The sequence below is a fragment of the Sciurus carolinensis genome, chromosome 9, assembly GCF_902686445.1.
Source record: "Sciurus carolinensis chromosome 9, mSciCar1.2, whole genome shotgun sequence".
NCBI classification, from domain to species: Eukaryota; Metazoa; Chordata; class Mammalia; order Rodentia; family Sciuridae; genus Sciurus; species Sciurus carolinensis.
Genome location: NC_062221.1, coordinates 113470112 through 113491770, shown reverse-complemented (window position 1 = coordinate 113491770; position 21659 = coordinate 113470112). Strand labels below are relative to the sequence as shown.

Here is a 21659-nt window from a genome sequence, read left to right as displayed (position 1 = left end):
CGTGTAATCATACATGTACGTAGGGTAATGATGTCTGTCTCATTCCACCGTCTTTCATACCCCTGCCCCCTCCTCCCTTTCATTTCCCTCTATGTAAAGTTCCTAATTATTTTCTTACCCTCACCCCCTCACCCCTGTTATGTATCATCATCCATTTATCAGAGAAAACATTTGGCTTAATATTTTTTTTTTTAACTGGGGATTGAACTCAGAGGCACTCGACCACTGAGCCACATCCCCAGCTCTATTTTGTATTTTACTTAGAGACAGGGTCTCACTGAGTTGCTTAGCACCTCGCCATTGCTGAGGCTGGCTTTGAACTTTCGATGCTCCTGTCTCAGCTTCCCCAGCCGCTGGGATTACAGGTATGCATCACTGTACCAGCTTAATTATTATTGTTAATCTTATATGGTGCCTAATTTCCAAATTAAACTTTATCATAGGTATGTATTGACAGTGTTCAGTACTATTCATGGTTTTAGTCTTCTACTAAGATACACTACTGGGGGAGTGTATTCCCCAGATAAGGGGAGACTATTGGAGAGGAGAAAAAAATGGAGGCCAGAGAGTGGTGGCTATTGTCAAGCTGAGATTTAGCTGCCTAGAATAACTTTGGGTGATAACACTGTCAAGATGGTCTTCTGTTGAAAAACTGTCCATGTAAACATTTGGGGGACCAGACTAAAGGCACAAAGTTGAGTCAGCAGACTTTCCAAAAATCAGCTAGTAATGCTGGCATACTCAAAGGGAATATGTTTTTAACAAGATTGTTACTAGTCATAATGTCACCCACTCCAGAGATCCTCTAGCTATTCTAGCTATGTGTCTGCTTCCAGTTCTCTTAGTTATTTTTGAAGATTTACCCAGGTTTTGTTGGTTTGTTTATTTACAGAAAATGACAAGACACGAAAGGATAGAGGATGATGTCACTCGTTGCAAGCTCCAGCCAGTATTGCGTTTTCATTTTCTCTTGCCTAAATTCCCCTAAAGTGGTCAACTTCCAAAAGCAGACAGAGGAAATAATGATCTAAAATGTGATGCACATTTAAAAAACTTATTTTTTACCTCATCAAGTGGTAGAACTTCTGCCAAGGTATCTAGAATAAGTTTTCAAATATTTTGTTTTTAAATTTTGTGGTACTGGGGATTGAATCCAAAAGTGTCCTGTCATTGAGTTGAGTCCCAGTCATCTTTATTTTTATTATGAGACAGGGTCTCACTAAGTTGCCAGGCTAGCTTTGAACTTGTGATCCTCCTGAGTAGTTGGGATTATAGGTGTGTGCCATTGTGCCTGGTTCTCACATGTATTTAATTAATGTAATATTTTCCATTTTTGAAATAAAATTAATTTAATAAATGTATCAAAATATAAGCAATGTAGAACAGAAGATAACATATAGTTAGATATCAGTTAACATCCAACAGTGTTCTCTAATGATCACATATGAAAAGAAAACAAAACACAAAAAACTCCCCAAACAATATAAAGATTTGTTCTATGGACACAACACCTGTTATTTTTATTTGAATTAAGCTCAATGCTCTAAAGATTATGGTTACTATACAGTAATTAGCATCATTATGGGAAATTTATTACTTCTATGCATTTGACTTCCCCAATTATACAACTGTATTAGTTCAATTTTCATTACTATAACAAAATACTGAAACAGGTTGCTTTGTAAAGGAAAGATATCTGTTTTGGCCTATAGTTCTGGAGGTGCCAGAACAAGGGACTGCATATGGCAATAGTCAAAATTCTTGCTGGCAGTGTCCCAAGGTGGGTCAGAGCATAACATGGGAAAAGACAGGGAACATGCATGTATGTGTCTGTATGGTTTCTATCTCTCTTCTTATAAAGCTTCCAGGGTAACTTGGTGAGTGCTGCACACTAATGACCTTTTCTAAACCTAATCATTTCCCAAAGACCACACTTCCAAACTCCATAGTTGGATTGAATGTCCACTCTCAGTACGTTACAGTGAGGATCAAAGTTCAACACATGGAATCTCTGGGGACCATCAAACCATAACAAAACCAGAGAATTTTAAAATGATCTCTCTGAACAAATGTGTAACTTAATTTTTTTTCTCTTCTATAATATAGGTAATGTAATATTACATTGTCAGTTTGCTTGCCCTGAAATGCAAATAAAATTGTAGCTTGTTTTGCACTTTTCCAGGTAATTCTTGCTTACTTTTATATAATAAATAGAGACTTAAAAGGAAGTGGTAATCAAATTGTTATAAAATATCTACAAATTCTATTGGTTTTCCACCTGATGGAAATTAATTTTCTTCTAAGTTATAAGATATTACATTCCCTTTCCAATAGGGAGACTAACACATTTCAAGTACCATGTAACTATCCAGAAATTCTTTGTAGGTCATTTTTTCACCCTGAAGAACAAGGCTAAAGTACTCTTTTGGAATCATTATCCTGCAATTTTTCATTACCTGGCATGTAGTTACAGATATTCTATATGGAGACTTTGTCTTTTAATTTACAATTAAAATGACATACTCAATTTTCATGTCTTTCAAGCATTGCTCTTGCAATATTTTAGAAAATTATTCTTGAAACAAACCAAAAAAGAAAACTCAGTGTTGTTTATGTGTAGACCAAAGCTACACAAATTAGAGTTCTCACCCTGACATAAATTCCAATAGAGCAGAGAACATTTGAAAATTCAAAAGACTCTGTAGGGCACAGCAGTGGTCTGGCCAGGAACCTTATCAGAGTCAGTTCTATGTCATTGGACACTTTGGTCAGTGTCAGGTATTGCCACCTGGTTAATTCATCTAATGGTAATGATGGTAATAACATTGGGTATACACTCAGCATGTACCGAGTGCTTTACATAAATTAACTCATTTAATTATGACAACAAACTCCTTATGGTAGGTACCATTTATCTCTATTTTACAGGAGAGAAAATTGAAGCAAGATATTCTGTGGTCCTGGGGAAGTAAGCGACAGATCTAAACCCAGGCAACCTGGTCTCAAGATGAGTCTGTGCTTCTGACCCCATCAGAAGGAGGCAGACATCAGCTGAGGTTTACCTTGTGACAATCTTAAAGGACAAAAATTATCAAGAAAGGCAAGTGCATAACTGAAGCTCAGGCTGTCCAAAATTCACAGCAAGCCCTTGGATGGTTCTTGTCCTATGCCAAGCACTTTACACATATCAACTAATTCAATCTTCATAAGACACCTAAAAGATAGGCACTCTTTTCATTTCAACTTACTGTTGTGGAAAATGAGATACAAAGAAATTAAGTATCTTGCCTGTGACTATTATAGTAACAGTGACAGGTTTTGAACTCAGGCAGTATGACTCTAGAGTCTGTGATTTTTGTTATTTTGAAATATTGTGATCTGTTACAGAAGCTTAAGACCTTGAGAAATTTATGGGCAAACTCAGGTAATAGGAACATATGACTCTAGAGTCATACAACCTGAGTTCAAAACCTGTCACTGTTATTATAATAGTCACAGGCAAGTTACTTAATTTCTTTACACACCCACACACACACACACACACACACACACACACATATAGTAAAAGATCATCTTACAGTAACCTATAGTCATTCTATTTTTTAAGTTATTACTTGTTAAGGGTTAAATTGTGCCCCTAACCCACATAATCTTTGAATTTCTAGCCAAAGCTGCCTCAGAATATGCTCTTATTAGAGTTACAGTCTTTACAGAGGTTATCAAGCTAAAGTGAGATCATTAAGGAAAGCCTGAATACAATGTGACTGGTGTACTTACAAAAAGGAGAAATTTGGACACAGGCATAAAGGGATGTCAAGAGATGTGGGGAGAAGGCCATTTACAACCTAAAGAGAAAGGTCTGTGTTAGTCAGCTTTCTGTTGCTTTGAAAAACTATCTGAGGTAATCGACTTAAAAGGAGGAAAATTTTATTTTGGCTCATGGTTTTAGAGACAGTCCAAGGTTGCTTGGCTCTGTTGCTTTTTGAGCCTGTGGAGAGGCAGAACATCATGGTAGAGAGTGGTATTGGAGCAAAGTAGCTCACCCCTGGTAACCAGGAGGCAGAGAGAGAGAGATAGAGAGAGAGAGAGAGAGAGAGAGAGAGAGAGAGAGAGAGAGAGAGAGAGAGAAAGAGAGAGAGAGAGAGAGGAAGCTAGGGTCCCAATACCCACTTCAAGAACATGCCCCCAGTGACCTAACTTCCTTCCATTAAGTCCCACCTCTTAAAGTTTCCACCACCTCCCAATAATGCTATTGGTTGCTGACTAAGCCTTCAGTACATGGCCTTTGGGGAACATTTAACATCCAAACAATAACAGCCTCAAGAGCTCTTTCCTTCAAAGCCCTCAGAAACCATGAACCTAACTGAGATTTTTATTTCAGATTTCTGGCCTCTATAACTGTGAGACAATAAATTTCTGTTTTAAAGCAACCCAGTTTATGGCACTTTGCAATGGCAGTCCTAGCAAACCAATGCAGTATTCTTATATTAAAATTGTAGAAGTTAATTTCAAACATCATAGACAAAAATAGATTTTGACCAAAGACTTAGGCCAAAAGTCTACCCCTATTACAATCAGGTGTGGCTGGGGAGGTGGGGGTCACACAGGGCACACATGTTGCTAGAAGCAGGAACACATTATGACTTTGATGGACCCTTGGCACTTCCGTCTCCTTAGGTTCCATCTCCCTAAGAAAAACCAACCATTCAACCAACCAACCAACCAACCAACCAACAAAAACCCAAAAATTAGGTTGTATGGTTGCATTGATAAGAAGATTAATATATTAAAACATTTTTTAAACATGAATTTTTTTTCTTATTTTAAAGAAAGTAAAAGTATTATGGGGTATAGGCACTGGTCCAACTGTGCCTAATGTGACTTTTTTGGCCAAGAGGACATTTTAGAGAAAGAGAATTTGCCTGGATAGCTACCCATTTCTATTAGTTAGGCTTTCAAAGCCCTTGCACTTACATTTTTCAGTGAGACACTGATAGCTTGTGTCCTCAATCATGGCATAAGTAATATTGATGCTGGAGAGAATACTTGTCTGTTCTTCCACCTAAATATCTCTCATATTTTTAACTGAAAGTTGTTAACTTCCACTGTCTGATTCTCGTATGGTCTCAAGGTTTTAGAACAACTTGAATGCATATTATGGAAAAGACTTGGGATAACTTATTTGAACTCCTAGACAAAGCTAAGTATTTTCCCTAATAATTTCTGAAACAACAGAGAATTACATGTGTGATAATTTCTTAATGAAATTTATGCCATTAGTCTATTTCTCATAAGTAAAATAAACAAGGAATTCCTTCTTATTCACCAGGAAATACATGTATCTTGCTTTCAAGAAGAAATTTAATTGTAGGTCAAAAAAAAAAAAAAAATGATAGAGTTGTATTTTCTGTTCTAGGGACATGTAAGGGACTTTTCATACTTACTCAACTTCCACATTATGTGGCACTTTTGTAAACTTTAGTCTGTACTAACAATAATGATAGAAATGAGACAGCAAAAGCAAAATGACAAGTCTGCAACTATTTTCTGAGTTTCAAATCTAAAAGATTGGACATGTAATTATATTGAGTATCAGCATTACACCAACTGATGATTTTAGGGCACTTTCAAATAGTTTCGCAATCATATGACTTGAAATACCAAGTGAACACAATTTGGGGGGAAAAATCACAATATATAGACTTATGGGTTGCAGAAGTAACAGTAGTTCACAAGAAACTGGAGGGCTTATTTTGAGGAATCAAAGTGAAGTAAGGCTCTGCAAAATGCCTCTGCAGATACATACTGAGCCCTTTGACTGTGACCTATGCTAATACCCACTGTTCCTCTATACCATTTTAGGTTGGGCACACAAATGTGCATTATATTCACTCTGAGAAATATCATCTTTGAGAGCAAAGGTTCACCTTTTACCTCAATGAAATGTATGAAATGATGGGATAGGATTATCACTGGTGTGGGACTCATTCAGTCTGGAAACCTGACGGGTATGAAGATTAATTTTGGTTAGCAATTTGATTGAGCCACAGGGTTCCCAGATATTTGGTCAAACATTACATCGGCTGTGTTCATAGGGAGTTTTTGGATGAAATTATCATTTGAGTTGGGTGACTGAGTAGATTACTCTCCCCAGGGAGGATTGACCCTCATCCAATTAGTTGAAGTTCTGAATAGAACAAACAAAACAGCTGACCCTTCTTTATTTGAATGTTTTGAGCTGGGACCTGAGTCTTCTCTAGCCTTTAGTCTTGAACTAAAGCAGAGGCTTTTCTTGGACCTCAAAACCTTTTGGCTTTCAGACTGGAACATGCATTTGCTCTCTTGGGTCTCCAACTTTCTCACTGCAGATTTTGGGACATAGCCTCCATAAATACTGACTTGATTTCTTATAATAAAAATCTTTCAATCTGTGCAGACATTGTATTGGTTCTGTTTCTCTGGAGAACTAATATTAAGTAAAGCTCAGTCTAAGTTCCTGCTTTATAACACATCAAATATTTACCCTTTAAAGATAAGTTAGCTAAATTGAAACTAGCACATTGTATGCTCTCAAAAGGATTTGTTAGGAGGAAAGAAAAGCATGAAATAACAAATAATAAAGTTACAACTTCCATTGTGAGGTATTATTTTAGAACAAAATATTTTATTCCAGTCTGGTTACTGTGTTTTGAAACTGGAGTAGCTTAGAACTTTCAAGCTAGTGAGCAGGAGCACACTTCTGTAAGTAAGTGTTCTAGTATGATATGTTGAATGGTCAATGGCAGAATGTAAGGGGCTTCTCAGTCTTACTCACGTTAGGGGTCACTGGCTTAGTTGTGGCTCGCCGGTAGCTCCCAGAAAAAACGCTCTGCAGACACAGATCTTATGCAGACGGATAAGGTCCGCTTGGGGTGGAAAAAAGAAAAAAGAAGAAGAAATGGCCTACGGCTTCTCCCAGATATTGGAATTTTGCGGGCTGGGAGGAACCAATTGTGGTGGAGAATTCTTACAGACCGACTGATGGACCAATAACATGTTAGGACATAACGGAGGGAGGCAGGAAGATGATGGCAGCATAAGCCTGTAAGGTAAGAGGCGGGCAGAACGCAGACTGACAGATGATGGAAAGGCCGAAAAGGGAAGAGGCGGGCGGATCGCAGATTGACAGGTGGTGGGGAGGTGGAAAATTCCTGGAACAGGAGAGAACGGTGGTTTTATACCTTACAACTCAACTTCCCCATTATGTGGCACCTTTGCATCCTTAATCTAATGATAGAAATGGCAGAAGAGTTCATATGGGTTGAGGCAGGAACCAGGCACTGCTCTGAGGGTCTTCCCTGGGAGCAGTGCCCCTTGCATCTGGAAATGGGAGTTGTGCAGACACCAAGTGCCATTGTGTAGTGCCCCACCCCACTGGCATGCACTTAACTAGAAGCAAGCTGGTCAACCAGCTGAGTGAAAGAGGCTGATAGCGCAGCGGTGCTTAACACATCCTGGTACTCTGTGCAATGATAGTATCTGTATCTTCCTGGGAGGGCTGCCTTATGAACTGACTGAAGGAAATATTCTTTCTGTTCTCTTCCAATATACAGAGATTGTTCGTATTAACTTTTTACAGGACAGGAAGACAGGCAAGTCTAATAGATTTCTGTTTTATCAACTATGCAGACCAGAGGACTACCATTTTGACTGTTGAAAATTTTATTTAAATCAAAATCAAGGGATGAACTATCCAAGTCAATCGTATAAGCAACTACTGTTCTCCTTGGGATATTTCTACCAGAAAGCTCTGAGAGAAGGTGTTTTAGTCAGCTTTTTTGCTGCTATGACTAAAAGATCTGACCAGAACAATTTTAGGGGAGGAAAAGTTTACTTGAGGGCTCACAGTTTTAGAGGTCTTAGTTCATAGAAAACTGGCTCCATTCCTTAGGGCTTGAGGTGAGGTCAAACATCATGGAGAAAGAGTGTGGCAGAGGGAAGCAGTTCACATGGTGATCAGAAAGAAGAGAGAGAGACTTCACTCTCCGCATTAAAAATATGTAGCCCACAGCCACGCTACCAGTGAACCACTTTCTCCAGCCACACCTCACCTGCTTTCAGTTACCACCCAGATAATCCCATCAGGGATTAATTTTCTGATTATGTAAAGGCTATAACCCAATCATTTCCTCTTCAAACCTTGCATTGTCTCTCACGTGTGAGTTTTTGGGAGACATCACACCTGAATCGTAACAGAAGGGTCGGGGGGCCCAGACTCCCTTACCTAGTTCAGTTAAAGGTTTGAAGGACAAGGTACTCCCACAATAGTGTAAACAAGCAAAGTGGAAAAGAAATAAGACCAAAGAGAAGGCCTCTGTAGGAGTTAAAGACAAGGAGGGGAAAGACAGAGCAGCCACTGTCTGTGACAGTCAGAAACTAGACTCTAAGGGGTAGGACACCCTAAGATTCAGTAAACATACTTAGGTGAAGTTAGAGCCTAGATAGAGGTAGAAGTCCTAACCAAGTTTTCCTGAAGCCAAGACAGCTACTGAAGGCAGCAATTTTCTCTAGGGCATGGAGAGGTCTGGAGAAGGGGCTGAGGAAGAAGAATCCAGGTTCTAAGTCCAGCCATTTACAGGAGGAAAGGGGAGGAGTGCAGTGTGCTAGGGACAAAGTCAGAAGCTGAGACATGTTTTAATCCATCAGAGGACAAAGCTACGCAGATTCTCCAGTCCCAGTCACTGCAGTCCAGATCAGGCTGAAGCCTGCTTAGATGCTCATATTTTGAAAGGAATTGTGATGTGTAACTAAGAAGTGATGTGTAACTTGAAAAAAAAAAATGAAGTGTGATATTTAAAATGTTATGGGGTGGAATTTGTTAATAAATTTATAATTCCTGTAAATAAACTGTCTGGGGCAATATTCCCCTAATATGTGGATATATGTTTTTTTTTCCCCCTACGGATTTTCAATTTTTTTTTTTTTTTAGCATACTTGCAATTGTATGGCTCCTTTTACAAACTCTTCCAAATATTGATGCCTAAGGTTTTAAGGGTATTGTCCTTTGGTGGTTCACCATGTAGTTGCTCTATTTCTGTGTTATCTTGTGTAAGTATTTCAACTTTGTGTGTAACAGGATATGCAAAAAATTAGAAGCACCTGGCTAAATGATTTCTGTGACCTTTTGTACTTCTACCTTCTTGGACTGTATTGGGAGAGTTTCATCCAGCATAGTGGGAACTTACTGGTATGATACAGTTTGAATAAGCTCTAAAAATATTTAGACTTCTGCTATGTATTACTTTATGTATCCATAATAATATAACTTTTTTTTCCCCTATTATATAACTTTAGCTAATGAGTCAAGGGCAAAATGTATTCTTTTGGAAAGTAGTATCGGTTGAGCTACATGACTAATTATTATGGATTAAAAAGAGTGTCTTTGATAGCACATTGTTACTATTCTTTTCTACTTTATGTCCATGCACACTTACATACATTTATATCAAATCAAAGAAACCATGATTTTATTCTCTCTCACTGAAAGGTGTTTTATATGTTAGGAATCTTGGGATATGTAAAGTGATATAACACATTTGGAAATGCAAAGCATTTCCTGAATTCTGTTAGTGTTTGATGTTTGATTGATGAGCAATTCATTCCCATTTGTAATTTCAGATTCTGCGTATAGACAGAATAGCATATATGAACTTGCAAAGGTTGTCACTTAGGATGGAACCTTAAGCTAACCTTTTGGAAATTGCCTGTCCATTTTAAACAAGGAAAAATCTTGAATGATTTTGAATAGTGTGACTTTGGGCCATTCTTTTTACACAAGCTCTGTTTGGCTTAAAGTTTTTCTAAAGCAAAGCAAAACAAAACAAAACAAAAGAAAGCAAGAAAGCAAAACAAACCTCTACTAATTTTGCTCTAGTATATGCTGAAGTTGATAGTACTATGTACAATGAGAGCCTTACTAATCAGCATTTATTTATCAATGGAAATTTTATAGCATGCATTTACTATGAATTTTAAAATATTTTTCCCTTTTTTATTGTAATTTTTTCAAAAATTACCTTCCCCCCAAAAAAAGAAAAAAGTTTTTAAATGTATGTATCAGAACTTAATTATTATTTTCATTTTGCCACATTTGCTTATAGGCTTTGCCCATGTGGATGCACATTTTACATAATTGCAGACCTTCATTTATTGTATATTTGTTCATTCAATATTTTACTTGAGTTTTACTAATTGCCAGGTACTGTAATATAGTTGGGGTTACAAAAATATATACTATACCACATTGCCTGACTGGAGGGGGTCATAATTTAGTAAAAGAGATGCACATATAAATGAAATTAGATGTTTGTAAATTGGGATCTTAGATTAAAAGGAGACACAGGAGAGTGAATGGAGCAAATGAAATAAGAAAGCCCTGGCAGGCAGGGATTTTGATGAGTGCAGAATCTAGGAGATATCAGAGCAGTTTGATGTGAGTGACAGCAGAGGGCATCATGCATGACAATGAGGACGGAGAAAATGAGCCGTACAAGAAATTTTTGCCTCTACATAAAACTATTTAAGCTTCTCTTAAAAAAATATTTAAAGAGAACATTGCACAATCAGAAACATGTTTTTGGAAGAGCATATTGTGGGAAAGTGGAGGGTGAGTTACGATGGGGAGGGACTGAAAGCCGAGAGATGAGTAGGGAGGCAATTTTAGTAGTTGAAGGGCCAGTTGGATAGAGAGGAACTCTGGGTTTTGACATATATTTAGGAAACAATCTTAGGGGCCAAGAGAAGACTCCCATATTTCTGGCTTCAGAATACAAGAAGAGGAGCAAAGTACGTGTGATTTATTTTGTGTGTATGGGGTTAGAGGAATGGTAGGAAGTTAGGGTGGTGGGTGATAGCAGAGGAGGTTATTTTGCCTCTTGTTAAAAATCAGTTGAAGTAACAAGTTAACAGTAGCAGAGAATTGAAAAACTAGGAGACAATGGGTTACCAGGGTGCCAGTAGTTCCTAAAATTAGCTAGAGAACACCAGGTAGCATTGTTGCGGAGTTGGGACCTTCCGGGAAACTGAGGCATCTTGAAGAGCCTCTCTTCAAACCCCGATTCTTGGGATCAAGCCAGAAGGATTTCAGACATGTTACTCAGAGTAACACAAATGAGTTTGCGGAAGGGATAGGAAAAGGGAAAGGGGACACTCTCAAGGGAGAGTGTGAATCCTCTCAGAGAGGAGAGGGATAATGTGCGTGTCCTGCCCTCCAGTTTTATTGGGGATCCCAGGGCAGTTTCTAGAGAGTCCGGCCCAGGTTTGACTTCTTGCCTTTTGACTGTCAGCAGGGTGACATCTGACTTTTAAGTACCTATTGCCATGACAATGCTAGGTTAGGTTAGTTGGCCTTTGCTGAGTGGTTCTAATTGGATTCCTAATCATTTTTACAGGTTTTGTGGTTAGGGGGAATTATCCATATCTTCCAGAATCTTGTCTGTGAAAATCTCATCTCCCTTCAAAGTAACTTGGAGTCCTCTTATCAATGTCATTTTCTGCCCTGATTTCCTTGCAGATAACAGGTAATGTGCTGAGGAATGTAACATAGCCCGTCCACTTAGACCAGGCATGGCTGCAGGCAAATTGTTGGGCAAAGAAAGCATGTGGGAGTGAGAAAGCATGTGGGGGCCAGCTGAGCATGCCCCTTTTATAGAATTATTCTCTTACCTTCATTTTCCTACCACCTTCATCTGTCTGTCCCCTAATAGCACCAAGAGGTGAACAAATAGAAGCAATGACTTTGAATGTTGTATTTTGCATATTTCATGTAATAATACATACCTTTCCATAGTTTTAATAGCAATGACATATACCCTGTAGTGAATATAACATAGCTTGACAGCATGTAGAAATATTTACACCCTAAAATAGCAGTGCACTTGGCACAATTTTACATATTTGTTTGTTTAAAAAATCTTTTTTCTAATTTGTCGAACATGACAGTAGAATGCATTTATACATTTTGATAGATCATACGTAAATGGACTGTAATCTCTCATTTTTTCTGGTTAGGCATGTTGTAAGATCACATTGGTCATGATGCTGTTGTTTTTCCTATAATTTCTGAAGCACAAATTCTCAGGAATTGAGAATATGAATGTTTTGCTTATTTTTTTTCCTAAGTCATTTATCCTCATTTACATATGTCAAGAAATGGTTTCAGTCTTAAATTTGGTGAGTGAAATAAAATAACAGATTTCTGAACTGAAATCCATTGTCTTCCTGAAAATGGTTAGATATAATTCATTTGACCTGAAGCTAATCCTTTTCTCTAATATCATCTACCTGAATTGAAGGTGGTTCTAGAGTTAAGAGATTCCAAGCATTACTTGACTTCATTATGCTCTCACTTGAGCAGTATTTGTTTTATTCTTATTTAGAATTCTAATAAAAGAAAGCAAAGTCTTGTTTTTGAAACCTTGAGAAAGTTAAATTTTATCCTTTGTTCCGTAAGGTGAAAGTGAAATTGACCGTATCATTTGAGTCTTCATCGGTGGAGTCTTTGGTGACTACTTTGATCTCTTCACAGTTGAACTACCTCTGATTACAAGAGCAACCAGTTATGTCTTAGATGCTTTGTACTGATATGGAGGAATACATTGGTTGTCTCAAATGTGTGGCATTAAATAGCCAGAGTGTAAATTGAAGGTAAGTCATAAGTTAAATAATAATATCTGTTCTCAAAGATGCTCAATTAACAAGAATACCTAATTTGGGGTGAATCCTTTTGGTAAAATTTGATAACTGTGCTGAAATAATGAAGTTTTCTTGACAGACCTCATGTTGATTTTGCTGTCCTTTTCTCCAGTAGTTTTGCTTTTCAGTTTGTACAAGAGAAAGAAGACATATGATATGCCTTTGGCTCACATCAGAACGTGCCTCCACAGGGAAGGCTTGATACAGCTGAAACTATTGCTTTTTAGAGACCTTTTACTTTGAGCAACTGCCTAAATAGTGTTCTTCTGGTTACATCACATGAGATAGATCTCTGCAATAAGGAGACAGGAAGGCATGATAGCAATAGTTTTTGACTAAAACTTAAAATTGCAAAGCCAAAAAAAGATAGATGTTCCTGATGTTATAGTTTTATAGTGACAGTCACACAATTTTCTTTTCCCCATTTTAAGGCATTCTTTAAGCCCCCAAGGTTTTTTTGGTTTCATTCACATAGTTACATTCTTTCTCCGCCATGGACTATTGCCTTTTGGTTTAATAATTTGTGCCCTTATCCAGAAGGCATCTCAAAGAACTCATCTACAAAAATAGATTTCAGGGCCAAACATTCTGAAAGACAATCCAATAGTTCCTTTTCTCTCATGCCCCTCTATGTAAATGAAGAGCTCCAGTTCACCAACTCTTAATATAATGTAATTTAAGGGATAAATTATGCTTGTTTATCTAATTGTGCTTAACCAGAGTACTATGCTAGAGTCAAATGACAGGTTTATTTGTGAGATGAAGCAAGATGTGGCTTTCAGTCTGTTAATACCCAAGTCATCTGGGAACATAGCTGATGACAGGGTCAACTTCTTTCAGGCATTCTTCCCTACTGCCTTTGCGTTTAGAAATCCATGGATCTCTAAAAGCAACAGTAGCATAATAAAAGGACACAGAACATTCCCAGCTACATTTACATAATTGCAATGGATATGATTAATGCAAATTATATTAATTGCTTGTTTTACTGCTTCTGGCTGATTGGCTGAATTTACTAGTTGATCCAAATTACCTTTTCAATTCAGTTAAGGAAGTAGTCAGAGAAAATATACTTTGATCTGTTGTCAGGCAGAAATTCTCCCTTAAGTGGCAATCTCCTCGTCCTTCTAAATTAAAACCTAAATAAAATTGGAATATATATTTTTATGCTTGGTCTTATTCAATTCTTTTACTCTTTAACTGAAGGCCAGTCTTTGATCATAAATACACAGAAAATAAAAATATATTGAGCTTGGGAGTCTGATTTGCTCACTAGGTGAGGACTTCATATATTTCCCTTTAAAATAAATTTTAAAGAAATAGAAAATAATAGCTGTGATAATACAAATTGATATGGGGAGAAATCTGAAAATGTTAACAGTTATCTCCAATAGTCTAACCCAAAAGCTAAGCAACGTGGGAGGGATGTGGACTTTCTTTTGTGGTTTGGTCACTTTGGAGAGATGGAATTAGAAGAGGGTGGGCCTAGAGAATCCTCCTTCAATAGGACTTTCTTTGGGATCTACTTGACGCCATATCTGCTAGTAGGAAACTTGAGTAACTGGGTAAGTTTTATATTATAATGCTTTCTCCTATTTAACCTCTGAGAAGTCTGATATGCCCAAGTAGGCTGGAGCATAGATTGGACTGGAGAGGAGTGAAGTCCAATTCCTCTATAAGGAATAAAGACCAGAGCTGAAACAGATTTTAAGTAGTGACTTCTCAGAATTAGTATTCTACTTCACTTGATTTTATATGTAATAAGTAATAGAGTACAGGTTTTGTGTTTCCAGTCTCTTAACATAATGTTGTCATAGAAATGAGCATGATTTTTGTCCTTGGTGATTTTAATTAGTAATGATTAGCATATGGCATGGCAATTACAGAAATATTGTTTGGGTACTGGTAACAAAACCTTCTTTGAAAATGTTAAAGAATTTATTATGTAAAGGGTTCCTACATATTCTATTGTAGTTTCCTTTCTGTAAGGCATTTGACACATTTCCTGGCCTATTTCTTCAGCTACTTTGCTGCACTTTTTTCAAAGCAAGATTTTTCAATATTTATGTTGCCCCAATATAAGAAATAGGTCATTGTTAACGTTGAAGTGTTATTGAGATTTCAAAGGTGGAGGACATTATCTTTTCCTATTTTTCTTTATGATACAGTGTTTGTATTGTAGTGTTCCTAAAATAGTAAGCACTCTTTTGGGAAATAGGTTTAGGGAATAGTCAATTAATTCTCACATAAAATAGATAAAGTTAGTGCCATCTGGGCTAAGCTATTAAAAATATCAGTACAATAATAACTGTCCATTATATGGACCAGTTAGAGCTTACCCATTTTTATTCCCACTGATCTAGTGCACTTTTGGGGTAAAGAGGGATTTACTCTCTTTCTATTGGTAATGAATATAAGTCATCACATTTTTTTCCTGACTTTCATCTTAATGGTTTGAAATAAAGAGTCAGATGCATAGCTTTTCAATTTCTTTTACTACTTTATTTTATTACTTGGTTATTTTAAGGTCAAAAGATTTCCATTTCCAAAAATACATAATAGAAATAAAAAAGCAGTAAAATTTGGACTTAGATAGCAGGGACATTTTCCTTAAAAGTGTCAACATGATTTACAAATTATTAAAAAGGCAGTAAAATTTGAATTTGTATAGCATAAACTTTACCTTAAACTGTCAGATATATGATTTTAAAGTTGTTTTATTAATCTATCACTAATAATTATTTTTCTCAATAACATAGAAAGTGAAATAAAACCCATATGTCTAAGAAATCACTAGAATTGAAGACATTAAGTGTTCCAATATTATATAATTTGTTTTCATTTACTTAAATTCCATATTTCTTCTATGTTTATCTAAAGTTGTTTATATTAAAAGTTGGAAAAAATGAGGTTTTCTAGTTGAATCAAACTCTAAATATCATTTTATATAAGTTATCTGGAGAAATGACTAAAGGTGATTTCTTTCAAAAGATGTCTCCAGGAGATAACTGCATCAATTTTTCATTTATCTAGAGTGATTTTGAACATAAAGTCTTCTGTGGAATTTCTCTTCAAGGTAGGATTCCCAAAATCCTGCAAAATCAGAAACAGTGTTCTACATGTACAACTATACTGTCTTCACAAAAATCCTGTCATAATTCATTTGGAAAATAATACCTTTTTACGTCTAAAACAGTTTTTCACAGAAAGAATGTTCTATGAGGAAAACAATGGACTTATCCCTAGAAAGAAAAGCAAATAAATAATGTGTTAAGGGAACAGATAAATGCTGCCCTTATTTTTGTGATTTTTCAACATAAATTTTGGTCTGAGAAATCGTTTCAAAATAGAGCGGCCTCAGAAATAATCAATGTTAAAAAAAGAAATAATCAATGTAGAGATGGTTCTGTTGAGGACTGTTACGTGAAGTGGCACCAAATGAAGTACTCATCCACCATGCAAGACCGATTCATTCCCAGGAAGCTTGTGGCATTTGGTGTTTCTAGAGAGCTACAGCAGAAGAGGTGCCAGAGGGGACTACGTAATTTTCCATCTAATGTTTCCTAATGCCAACAGACCCCTTAAGAAAGAATTGGAAATTTATAATGATGATAGCATGTTCTATGTATACTTTACCACTTTGTTGCCCACGCTTGTTGTTAAGTATACATGAACAGTAGTCAATGGTGATGATAGTTACCTTATTAGTATGTGTCGTCAATGATCTTTGGTGAAAAATCAACACACAAGCTTTTCCCTTAGGGAACAACAGCAAAGGGTTCCTTAAAATCAGACCACTGTTTTGAAATATCCTTGACCTGCTTATCCCAGTGGGAGTACTTAGATGGTGGAAATATTTGGGTAAAGAGCTTGAAACATTAGGAAAAAATAAAACTGGTTTTGAAATATTTTTTGCTCAAAATACATTTGTTGCCAGCACATTCCTAGCTAGCCATATTACATCCCATCCTAGAGTGTTTAAAACAATGTGATACCAGTTTCTGATTCCATGTTGGGCAATTTTGAAGTTCTGGTGTCAGTAGTAAATGAGCTGATTAGTAGAGTGGATAACTTCAGGGAGCTCCCCTTTCCTTTATTGACAACTACTTTCTAAAGCAAATGCCAATCCTGTAGGCAATAATAAAGACTGGTGCTCCCTGTTCATTAGACAGGCAGCAATAAAATGGGTAATTAAGCTATAGAAATGTATTTGCAATATATTCTGTTTGCACAATTTGCATACAAATAATGCCATCTCTGTTTATCTAGATTAGTAATATATAGTGGACTATTCATAGCATTTTGTAGGTTCCTGTGACCTTTAATTGGCACTGAAACAATAATTGCCATATTAGATATTATCACCCCCTCTTTTGCAGTGAAGTTTCAAAATTATCATCATGGAATTTTTTAATATTTTGAAATTTCTTTTGTTAACTTTAACTTTCAGTGGAATGCCATTGTGTATCTGAGGACTATCCATGTTGGAGAATTTCAATTGCTTCTCTAATAAGGATGCTTCCCCAGAATAAGTCTCATTTTATCAGGGATGCCAGAACAAACAGAAAAAAATGAAAATCTGGTTTTGCTTTTGGAAATGCATTAGTGACAAGAACGCTTATCAGTAATAATTACAACAATAGTACTTCCTATGTGCTTAGTACTTTTCTAAGGTTGCATAAGTATTAAGATGGAATTTTTGAGGTAGATGCTATTATTAATCCCTGTTTGTCAGTTGAGAGAAAGGAGAGGTTAAGAAAATTTCTGTAATCATCTAGCTAGAAGGCACTAGAGTTAGAACTTGGCCCCGGGCAGTCTGGCTTGAAGATCAATCCTCAGTCATATTTTGTCATCAATCCTCGATCATGTTTTATCTCAGACTTCAAGCCATCATGTCTTTCCTCCAGGCTTTTTATTTTGATTGTTTTGTCTAACTTTGCTATTTTGGGGGCAAACATTTATATGAACTCTTGTATTTTTTTTGATCTTTATTGGGACTTTAAAAACATTTTTTTTAACAATAAAAAGTTGCAGTTGCTACAAAATTCCCATGAACATCTGGCTTCTGAGAAGCTCTTCCAAGCCTTCTTTTTTTTCAGACTTTATTCTGAATCATCAGTCACAAAATCTGAAGAATGATAATCTTATAATATTGACATTTTCCAGGTCTTCAAAAATAACCATTGCAGGACACAACCTATTGTTCTTATGGATTCCTTTGAATGATGGACTCAGCTGCTTGTATAAATCATTTTATTTGTTGCCTTCTTTAATGCTGTTTATTGGCAAATCAAGAAAGACTATCTTCTTTTATGGTGTTGCTCAACATAAGAGGACTTTGTACTTGCAAAATGTGTTTATATCTTAGCACATTGTCTATTAAAAACATAACCAATAAAATTTTACCATTTTATCACTATTTTCTAAATTTGAATTATTTTCGAAATCAATAAATACTGTTATCATGGTCTACCTTAAAATTTTTTTTAAATTGAATTAATGGAGCCTGAATATATTTAGAATTTAGTAACTGGCAAAGGGAAAACATGACCCCTTGATTTTTAGATCAAATGCAGTTGAATTTTGACCTATATGTGTTGGCCTTGTCCACAGTCAGTGACTAAATTGATCTAATTTTTTGTTGATTTGGGATTTTTTTTCCTGACTTAAGGATCAATTTTTGCCTTATTGCTCAGGTTGTCATGTAGTTTATTTGATTTTGTCACTGAAGGATAAAAGATCGCTTAATTATCAGTCAAAATGTGTCCCAGGTAAAGTTGGATAATAGGACAGTAAATAATTTAGTTGAAGAAATCACTGATATTGAGAAATACAACATTTTTGTATTTTCCTGAACCAAGTTGACTATTATGTTTATTAAATTTTATAGACTGTGATTTGCCATTAAATGACTTTTGCTATATGGTGGGAATCTACATTTCATGCCAAGTCAGGCAAAGTGCCTCCTAACTTTGGTTTATAATCAGGGACAGACTAGAAAGCACAGTTTAAAATATAAATTTAAATAATGAATATATTTATATGTGGAAAAAGATACCTGCATTTTGTGGTAAGGAGAACCATTTTAGAGTGTTTAACAAAGGGGGTTAGGAGGAGGTCACCCTGTCTTCCAGCTAGTCGGAGATAATTCATTGATGGGTATGTTTTCAAAGAACAGTTAGAAAGAGAAGGAAATGGCTTGTAGTAGGCTTTATTTGAGATAAGAAAGGCATTCTATGACTAACCTACAACATGGGAAAATACAGATGTGGAATGCTAGCTCTGGAACAAAGTAAAGTATGGAAATAACAATGTGTATAAATAATTAGACAGTGGAGCTAAACATTGAAGACTTACCTTTATTCTCTGAAACATAGTAGTCTTTGAATGAAGTTAGAATCCTGTTTGTACCTGGAAAAATGCATAAAATGTGTTAGGTTTAAATGAAAAGGTTCCATCTTGTAATAAATTCATCATGAAGCATATTCTAGAGTTCTTTCCTGACCTGTGTCTGTGTACCTGGAAAGCTCTCATTGAAATTTCATTTATACTTGGAGATAGGCAGATCATTCCCTGGAACATTGTCTAAATGCTGCTGAGAGATGTAATTTGACTGGTAAATTAATGGTTTCTGGTGATCTTAATGTTAACATAACATGTGGAGACATTGCTCATCAGGGGTGCAATATTGTGTTTCACAGGATGCATGAGACAAAGACACTTAATGAGTTTTGGCTGTGCTGCACATATTGTGCACAATTCTGTTCAAACTGTTACAGGCTTCCTGCCAAGATATGTAGGAGAAATTGCTTAAAAGATTAGTAGAAGAAGTGGTCTCATTCCCTGCTGTGCACACTTGTGATTGGTTTGTCAACAGTTGCAGAAAATTTTGGTATGGGCAGTAAGCAATTAGTTAGTGTCTGTTCAAAGGAAAGCTAGTCCCCTCAATAATAATATTTATGGAATGGGAATGATAGTCACTCCTCAACTTACATTACAGTGACATCCAAATAATCTCATGTTAAATTAAAAATATTTAAAGGAAAAAATGCATTTAATACTTAACCTACTGAGTATCATAACTTAACCTAGCCTACCTTAAATGCACTCAGAATACTTAACCTACAGTTGGCCAAAATCATCACAAAACCCATTTTATAATAACTATTGAATATCTCCTGTAATTTGTTGAATACTTGTATTTGAAAATACTGGCAACTCGGTAACCGTAAAGCATAGGTTGTTTACTATAATGATCACTCTGCTGACTGAGAACTGTGACTCCCTGTCACTGCCCAGCATCAGGAGAGACTATCTTGCCACATATAACTACTCCAGGTAAGGATGGAAATTCCAAGTAGAATTTCTACTGAATGCTATTGCTTTTGTATCATTGTAAGGTAAAATAAATATTTTTAATTTTTTTAGTGCATTATGTAATAGTGGATTCCTTTTGATATAATCATTCATGCATGGAATATAATTTGTTCCACTTCAGTCCCCAGGACCTCTCCTTCCCTTCCTCTCCTTCTTTCTCCTGTTCCCCTTCTTCTACTGGTCTTCTTTCTCTTTTATTTATGGTTTTATAAATTAGTGCTTTACCAAAGCCAAATGTTTTCTCTGACATACAGTTGCTAATTCACAATGAAGTCGCGGGGAGGCTAGGGAAGACTAGAGGCATTTTGGATTAGACAGAGGGGAGTGAAGAGAGGGGAGGGGGTATGGGATAGGAACGACAGTAGAATGAATTGGACATGATTACCCTATGTGCATACATGATTACACAAACCGGTACTCTACACCATGTACAACCAGAAGAATGAGAAGTTATACTCCATCTATAAATGATGTGTCGGAATGCATTCTGCTGTCATGTATAACTAATTAGAATAAATAAAAAATAAATTAGTGCTTTATAGATATATATAAAGGTGAAATTCACCACGGTATATTTATATATTGTACAAAGCATAATTTGGTCAATTTCATACCACAGTTCCTCTCTTTTCCCGTCCCTCCTTCCTCCCCCTCAGTCCCCTTCCTCTGCTCCAGTGATCTCCCTTCTACTTTTGTGAGATTCCAGTCACACCTTGTTCCCTCTTTTGGTCTGATTTTCACTTATGTGAGAAAATAACTTTTAAGTTGACCCACCGTCAGTTGAGTGAGGGCAAGTGATGACTCTAATGTGGTATTGCCTTCTTTGGAAAAAAAAAATAGGTAATGGCTACTCCTAATATTCATTATTCATGCTCATTCACATTTTACATAAATATTTCCTGTGATAAAGTCCCTTTGATATGCTTTTTGAAAATGAGATGGCTAGATACATTGCAAGTTAAATATTCCATTCTTGTATATATAGCAAAAATTGTAAATTATTCACATCTTCATTAAATTTTAAAAATAAATAAATAACAATTAAAATGGTGGCCCATTAATAATCTGCAAATGAAAAGTGGCAAAGCCTGATATCCTACATGGTCTACTGCTTAGAGGACACACATACATAAATATTATTCCTATGTTATAGAATCATCACACAATGGAAAAATAAATCATCTATAAAACTTTAAATACACACAACTAAAATGGATTTTATTAATTTTTTTGTAAATTCTTTGGCATGTTTCTTTGCTAGTTATCAACATTTCTTTTTGTGGATTATTTAAAAAATAACCATCCATACTTTGTCTGTGTAAAATTGTCTTACACAGTTAGAAAGTTTAGGTTTTTTGTTGTTGTTGTTATTGTTGTAGTATTACCATTATAAAACATATAAGCTGATATTTATTGAAAGTTTTCTATATGCCAGGAGCTATTCAAAGTGCTTTGTATATAAAGCACTCTTCAGAAAGCCTTGTATATACTAACTCACTTAAATCTCACAAAGATCCTATGAGGTAATTACCATTATAGACATCATTTTT

At 36.0% G+C, this 21659-nt stretch overlaps 1 long non-coding RNA gene across 1 annotated transcript in view; it reads left to right on the top strand.

Annotated features, from left to right (window-relative positions):
- LOC124992422 (uncharacterized) overlaps positions 1-21659 on the top strand; it is a 71345-nt gene that overhangs the window by 28703 nt on the left and 20983 nt on the right. The window contains exons 2-3 of the long non-coding RNA XR_007110123.1: positions 11430-11558; positions 12491-12684. This is a non-coding gene — a long non-coding RNA (uncharacterized LOC124992422). The remainder of the gene's footprint in view (positions 1-11429; positions 11559-12490; positions 12685-21659) is intronic.